The following is a 7,708-nucleotide window of genomic DNA, read 5'->3' as shown; positions in this document are numbered from 1 at the left end:
GCGTCCATAGTCAACTCTATCCTGTCTGCAGGCCATATCCCTAAGACCTGGAAAACTGCCAGAGTTGTCCCAATCTTCAAAAGTGGGGACAAAAACACTGTCTCAAACTACAGGCCAATCTCACTTCTCCCAATTCTATCCAAAGTTATGGAAAAATGTGTCCACTACCAATTAAGCGAGTTCTACACCAAGACAAATTTCCCTAGCCAATTCCAGTCTGGGTTTCGTCCCAAACACTCCACCGTAACTACCCTGCTAAAAGTTTGCAATGAAATCCAGTGTGGAATGGAACGGGGACAACTCACTGGTGCAGTATTCCTAGATTTTGCAAAGGCTTTTGACACAGTTGATCATGCTATCCTGCTTAACAAACTCCAGAGCTCTGGAATAGGGAAACATGCTTTAAACTGGTTTCAGTCCTACCTATCAGGAAGATCCCAACATGTGTCCATCTCAGGCTCTAACTCCAACCCCCTGGATATCACCTGTGGTGTCCCGCAAGGCTCTGTTCTGGGGCCCCTACTCTTCTCAGTGTTCATTAATGATCTTCCCACAGCTTGTAAGGAAGCCTCAATACACATGTATGCAGATGACACAATCCTGTATGCACACAGCCATAGCCTCTCTGACCTTCAACACATACTTCAGTCTGACTTTTTGAGACTCGAAAACTGGATTTCCCAAAACAAACTGTTTTTAAACACTGACAAGACTGTAACAATGGTATTTGGGACCAAGACTAAATTTGTAAAGCTTCCAGTGACTGAGCTCCTGATTAGAACCAACGCTAAAACCACCCTAACACCTGTCACTAGTTTTAAATACCTGGGCTTATGGTTTGACTCCCACTTAACATTCGGGATGCACATTGATACCCTGACAACCAAGACCTATGCCAAACTAGGGGTACTTTACAGGAACAAATCCTCCCTAAGTCTCCTGGTCAGAAAGCGTATTGCACAGCAGATGCTAATGCCAATTATTGACTATGGAGACATAGTATATGGCTCGGCTCCTCAAACCCACCTTAGCAAACTTGACACCCTCTACAATTCAATTTGTCGTTTTGTTCTCCAATGCAACTACAACACACATCACTGCGAAATGCTCAAAGAACTAGATTGGTCATCACTAGAGTCTAGGCGCAAAGTTCACCTTTCCTGTCTCACCCTCAAATACTTTCTGGGCAAGCTACCCAGCTACCTGAACAAGCTCCTCACCCCTACCACATGCAGTACCTATCACCTGAGATCAGACTCCAAAAGACTATTCATGGTCCCAAGACTCAACAAAGTATCCGGACGTTCCTCCTTCTCCTTCCGTGCACCCCAAAACTGGAACAACCTACCAGAGACTCTCATACCCACCACCAGCTTAAGTTCTTTCAAATCTAAGGCTGTCTCACACTTTAATCTGGTCTGTAACTGTTTCATACGCTCATAATATATATTTTCTTTAACTGTGCATGCAATGTCTTGTATATAAATGTATACCTTGTTCATTTATGTATTTGTAACCATGTATTATTTGTTTTACTCTGTGCCCAGGACATACTTGAAAACGAGAGGTAACTCTCAATGTATTACTTCCAGGTAAAATATTTTATAAATAAATAAATAAATAAATAAAATTCAGTTCATCATCTAATTTATACCTCTCCTCATTATAGACATAGTTTTGGGATTAACTTTATCCCCAAGGCCACAATTCAATAAACACCAGGAAGTAATATTTGACAGTTACTGTATGTCATATTCCATGGTGTGATACAGGCACACATTAAATATATCCTGATACTTATGAAGGAAGAGATCATGTTACTACCGTCTCCTTTTCTAAAATGCCAAAGTAAAATATAAGCAAAATGTGAGTTTTATTTAGCAGTTAGGCTGCGCTTTTAGCGCCATCGTCGGCGACAGCGACGCAACAGTGAGGTCACGCCACGGTCGCTGGAAAAATCAAATTGACTTGACTTCCAGCGATCGCGACCAAGCCATCGCTCCGTTACTTCACTTCTACTATAAGCACACGCGACGGCGGCAATACATTTGTTTACCCGCGACGTCGCGTCGCCATCACCAGCACTATAAGCGCAGCTTTACACTAGTTCAGTGTCTGTTTACTCTAAACCTCATGTGCTAAGAAGGTAACCATTAAGAAGCAGTCCAAGCTGCCGTTCCCCCCCCCCCTTTAATATGTGCATCAATACAATCCACACAATGATAAGTAATTAGCTAAGTTGCCGATTGATCCGTTCTCCTGCGTTCGATCGACGAAGATTTGGCTCGGGTATTTACTAAATGAAGTCAGTGCAGCAGAAGAGGATCAAAGATTCAAAGTTATGTGGAGAAGATCATGGGACCAGGTAGGCACTAGATACAATTGGTGCACTCCTAGAGAGAGGGCAGAAGAGGAAGGGGATGTGAGATTGCAAATAGTTGCTATAGAAACAAAAAATGCTTGTTACATTATAATACATTAAAATGTAATTCAGAGTTGTCTTTTAAACAAAAACATGCTACAAGTATTTTCTCATAGTACAGAACTGATTTATTTAAAAAAAAACAACATGAAGGATATTGCTTCGGCTGCAGCTTTAATAGAAGATTTGTGAAAATGTATGTTTCATTTGCTGTTTAAAGAAAGTAGTGCTACTTACTCACTGATTGAAACCATAACAAGTGCAACTCCAAAACGAACATATTCACTTATTACCAAGTGGAGAAATTAATTGTGTCTAACTGGTGGTTGCCAACTTGTTATATGAAAAAGAAGACCCTTGACAATATTGCAGGTCACAGCCGATGCGTTTAGTAACCCGTATTAAATAAAGTCTTTGAAAACAGAGAGTAGGATTTAATGACTTGAGACACTTTGTGGCATGTTAAATTGATGTATCTCAGGAAATGCCTCCACTGTCATTTATTTATATGTAGTGTAAACTAACTCAAATGGAGAAGGAATGATAAATGATCACCAAGTCACTATGTCTTACTATCATGGTCAATAATAGAGGAATTGTGGCAGACATCCTTTAAACAGTTTCTGAATTTCTGCCATACCCGATGAGGACCCTGAGAGGTTAGAAAGTTTGTAACACATTAACTACTTGCTGGTCTAATAAAAGGTATCACACCAACTCCCTCTCCCTTCTGTGTTACTACTTTAAACAGTATATGAGTCTCCACTGCCCTCTAGAAAATGTTCCACCAACATGTAACTGCAAATATAGTAAACATTGCAACCTGTAGCAAATTACTCCTTTTTATGATGCTAATAACTTTATAGGGTCATTAGAGTTAATCTTATCTTGAGTTATGGTTCTAGCAAATGTTTAAATAATTTTGCTCAACAGTTATTTCCGTGCAGCCAAAATGCTTTCCATTGAGGGTAATGCATAATTTAATGAATAAATCCATGGCTGTCATTTTGCCCAAGGATAAAATCACTGACAATTTCCAGCTCAAAGATTTTTTTAGGCTCTAGCCATTTCTACTAATGTGTCTTTTCCTTTCACGCCAATTTATTTGTGGTGTTTTTTATACTTCCGTGTATTGATTGCTTATCTGTCAGGTCAATAGATGGTAAAACACATTGGGGCCTATTCTATAAGCCTCGATAAGGCACTTACCGAGCACTTATCGGCCAAAATGCCTACTGCAATTCCGTAAGTCTCGATAAGTGGGCTATAAAGGCATGAATCGCCAAAAGTTTCAGCCGTCATAAAAAAATCGCCGGGTGAGCGCTGATAAGCCACTTATCGGCAGGTTCTGAAACTCATGCAATTCTAGAAGCCGTGATTAGGTTATCGAAGCCTATCGCGGCTCTAGAATGGCGAGTTTCTCCAAAAATCCTCACGCCAGGAAAAGTTGGCGTGAGGCTGGTAAGAAGCTACTGGGAGGCAGCGAGACAGGACGTAGAAAAAAAAATGCATTTTTTCTACATCAGATTGATGCCGGGGGTCTACAGAGCCGATACCCATTAATATCAGCACCGGAGGCCCCCGGCATGAATGCCATGCAATAAAAATGCATTATAGTCAACTTCATTACCTTAGCGGCTAACCCCTCAACAGGTCAGGTTTTCAGGATACCCCTGCTTCAGCAGTTGTTCAATCTGAGCCACCTGTGCAAAAGCTGGGATATCATTAAAACCTGACCTTTTGGGGGGTCTTGAGGACTGGGGTTGAGGACCCCTGATTTAGACTATAGCAATGGTAAACTACCTTATAGATGTAGCAAGACTAACTGTCTTTGGTGCTGTGGCCACCTGTGGTCACGTGACCGTGGAGGAAGTGAAACCGTTGGATTAACTCTGTGGAGGGCCTGATACGGAAGCATGGACCCCCCGCAGTGCAAATGCAGCAGACAATGTCTCAAGCGCCCAGGACGTTTGCATCGTCAACCGAGGCGCCAGAAACAGTGAGTTGTACTACGTCTGTAGCTATGCTGCACACTTTATGATTGATTCCGAGAACCACCTGTATTTGTATGTGCTTCAGAAAGCGGACTCTGATTCAACAAATTGTTACTATAGCTGAAACAAATAAGCATTCTACTTGTGTTACAATCTGAGATAGGCTGAGCTTATACTGTGTGCAATGGTGCTTGCGCGCACACACCAAGTACAAATTGCAGGATTCAGAGGCCACCCCAAGTGTGTGCGCATGACAGAGAGCGATGGAGCGACCTCGTTTTGAAAAGACAAAAAATGTTGTCTTTCCAAGCGACAGCTTCGTCACGTGAGCAGTTCAGCCAATCACGGAAAACCAGCTCCGTGATGTCATAGCCATGCCTCCACCACGCCCCCCAATCGCCTGTAACAATGTTCAGAGATCGCTTGAGTGCTGGGCGTGTGCCACGCTATGCACGTGTGTACGTGATCAAGTCTCTATTTTCATTTGGTATTTGAAAGTCATCTTGGTAGATTTCTTACCTGTAAAGATTAAACTATCTCAGGAAAGCTGTCAATTGTTTTACATTTTTTTAATAATTAATCACAATTGTCATCTTGATAATGCTTTGGGAGTTATTGATGTTTATTTTGCTACTTTTTATATATATATATATATATATATATATATATATATATATAATAGTTCTACCATTTTCTTTGCAATTTTTAAGCACAATAGGAGTTCTATGTTAAGATGTATAGGAAATTAAAAGTGTGAGTGCTCCTTTGCATATCATTATACAGAATCCCTGGCAGCAGTGGAAGGACTGAATGCTGTATGATGGAGTAAGAAAATAGTTGTTTTGATGCGTCTAAGGGGACGATCTTTCCTTACACACAATTACAGTATAATGCATGTTAAGCAGGACATACAGACACAGTCTCTGCCCAGATGAGCTTACAATCTATATTTTTGGTGCCTGGGAGATAAAGTAACTTGCCCAAGGTCACAAGGATCTGACTCCAGGAATTGAACCAGGTTCCCCTTCTCGAAACCCAGTGTCCTCAAACTCAGGGTCATTGTTTACAGAGTCAGTGTCTGTACTCACTGAGCAATTACTTCAGCTCCGTGCTACAAAATTATTCAGTGATTGTAACATGAATAAAATATAATATGGAAAAACTGTTCTTCCCTGATGAAGCTTATGGAATGAGCGAAACGCATAGGGTTCGCTAGGTGCGCTGTACATTCATTCAGGCGGCTCTGACAAGGACTTACCAGAAGTTCTGTCAAGCAACCAGTATTGACACTGGGGACGTCAGACGCAAGACGTCAGTGTTGGGCGTGAGAACCCGGAAGCATACTAAGGGATCGGAGCGCCAGGAGCTCTGCTGTCGCCAGCGGCTGCAGTGCTCCAAAGACGCGGATTCCAACCGGCCACCCCTGATGAGGCATCTCCACAGAGGGACGTTCCTTTTGACAAGGCTACTGTAAGCTCTAAAACAGAAGAGTCCAGAAAACAATGTGATAATATATAGGACAGCTGAGGTAAGCAGCGAGGAGAATTCAATACGGTGGTGTTGTGTGATACACGATGGAGAAGGAATCTGTGGACAGTGAACAGACTAGCAAGGAGTTCCAGTGGAAAACGCTACCTGGGAAAATGCTGTGATAGAGGGACAGTATGCGTACCTCGATCGTTCCCTCTTGTAGCACTCCTGGGTCTGTGTAAGCCTGTCCTGTTGGCAGTAAGGACGCGATGGTCCCAGCAATCGGCTGCACCTCCTCACAACGGCGGCGTGGAGCTCACGAGTGCCGGAAATGCATCACAGCAGTTCCGGTCCGTCCGATCAACGCTCCCCCTCCAGGTAGATCCGTGGTGCACAGGAGGAAAGAATAGAACGCCAAACACCAAAAGACCGTGTCCTCCGATCCTCAGCGCGTCACTCCAATCAGAAGGCAACAACAAGGTAAGAAAGACTGGAAAAACGAATCGCTAAGTCCAAAAAATGCACCATCAGCTCACCAACTGCAAAGGCTTAAAAAAGTTTATTAAGACTACATAAAAAAGAAAAAAGGGACAAACAAAAAACTAATACATGCAACACCCCATGGTGTTGGGTGTTGCATGTATTAGTTTTTTGTTTGTCCCTTTTTTCTTTTTTATGTAGTCTTAATAAACTTTTTTAAGCCTTTGCAGTTGGTGAGCTGATGGTGCATTTTTTGGACTTAGCGATTCGTTTTTCCAGTCTTTCTTACCTTGTTATCTCCACAGAGGGACAACTGGACAGGATCACGTGCCCCCCAGATACCGGTACTCACACTCGTGTGATTTACGGACGTTTTCTGTGCTGCTACAGTGTCTGCTGCTATGGTGTTCATTGATACTCCTTGTCATCCGATGCTGCACTCATATTACTTAGCCTGTAAGTAAGAATTAGGGGCTTGTGTTCTAATATACTGTTTACTTTTTCTAAGAAGATCGTACTTGTCTTCTTTTCGTTATTTGCATGTTTGGAGGTTCCCTGGCAGAGCCTTGAATAGCTGAGGAATCCGGCTCTTTAGAAGATAAAGTAATGGACCCTTTTTCAAGTTATTGGGACTATTAATTGAGCACTGGTAATCTATCTGTTCTTTACTCAATGAGCCATTACTTCAGCCAAGTTCTACAAAATTATACAGTGACTGTAAAATGAATACATTATAATATGGAAAAACTGTTCTTACTCAATGATTTAATTATAATAATTTATTTGATGGTTTTAATAGCTGCACCCAGTTCACAAGCTAAATTATGTATATAGAGAGGGCATGCATCGCACCAAAGACTTCCTTGTATAAGGAACGCCCTGCCTTTAAGATAAACAACATAACAATTAAATGCAAATGATACTTGTAAAATTTCTCAACATTTAGGGTCTTTCCACCAGGAGCAACAACATTTCTCCAGTGCCAAGTGACTCACTTCTTTGTGTATAAAAGAGGTGAGCAGAGACAGACCAGACACAGTTGGAACATCCTTTTCTTCATTTTTCTGAAGTAAAGTCTACTGAACTCTACCCGAGATAACCATGTCTGCAGCCAAGGGACATCAGAAACAATGCCCAGACCCATGCAAACCAGACCCATGCAAACCAAGCCCACCAGTACAGCAATGCCAAGATCGTGAGTATCAAGTCTTTGTTCTTCTCTTTGGTTAATACATTTTGTACTGAAAACATTTTTGAATGAGCATATAACGTACACATTGTAGCATTTCTTTACTATACTGGATAAGTATTGTCTATTGTAAGTCTACCTGGCTATGTGTTA

The 7,708-nt window shown here is 41.8% G+C and overlaps 1 long non-coding RNA gene across 1 annotated transcript; it reads right to left on the bottom strand.

Annotated features, from left to right (window-relative positions):
- Positions 1 to 2,189: 2,189 nt before the first annotated feature.
- LOC142500880 (uncharacterized) lies at positions 2,190 to 6,437 on the bottom strand. Its single transcript, XR_012803328.1, has 3 exons — positions 6,089 to 6,437; positions 5,675 to 5,893; positions 2,190 to 2,393 (listed from the first exon to the last, which is right to left on the bottom strand). It is a non-coding gene; the product is annotated as an uncharacterized LOC142500880 (long non-coding RNA).
- Positions 6,438 to 7,708: the final 1,271 nt, after the last annotated feature.

Source organism: Ascaphus truei, chromosome 8 (genome assembly GCF_040206685.1).
Source record: "Ascaphus truei isolate aAscTru1 chromosome 8, aAscTru1.hap1, whole genome shotgun sequence".
In the NCBI taxonomy this organism is placed as follows: domain Eukaryota; kingdom Metazoa; phylum Chordata; class Amphibia; order Anura; family Ascaphidae; genus Ascaphus; species Ascaphus truei.
This window is presented reverse-complemented; position numbering and strand designations above follow the sequence as displayed.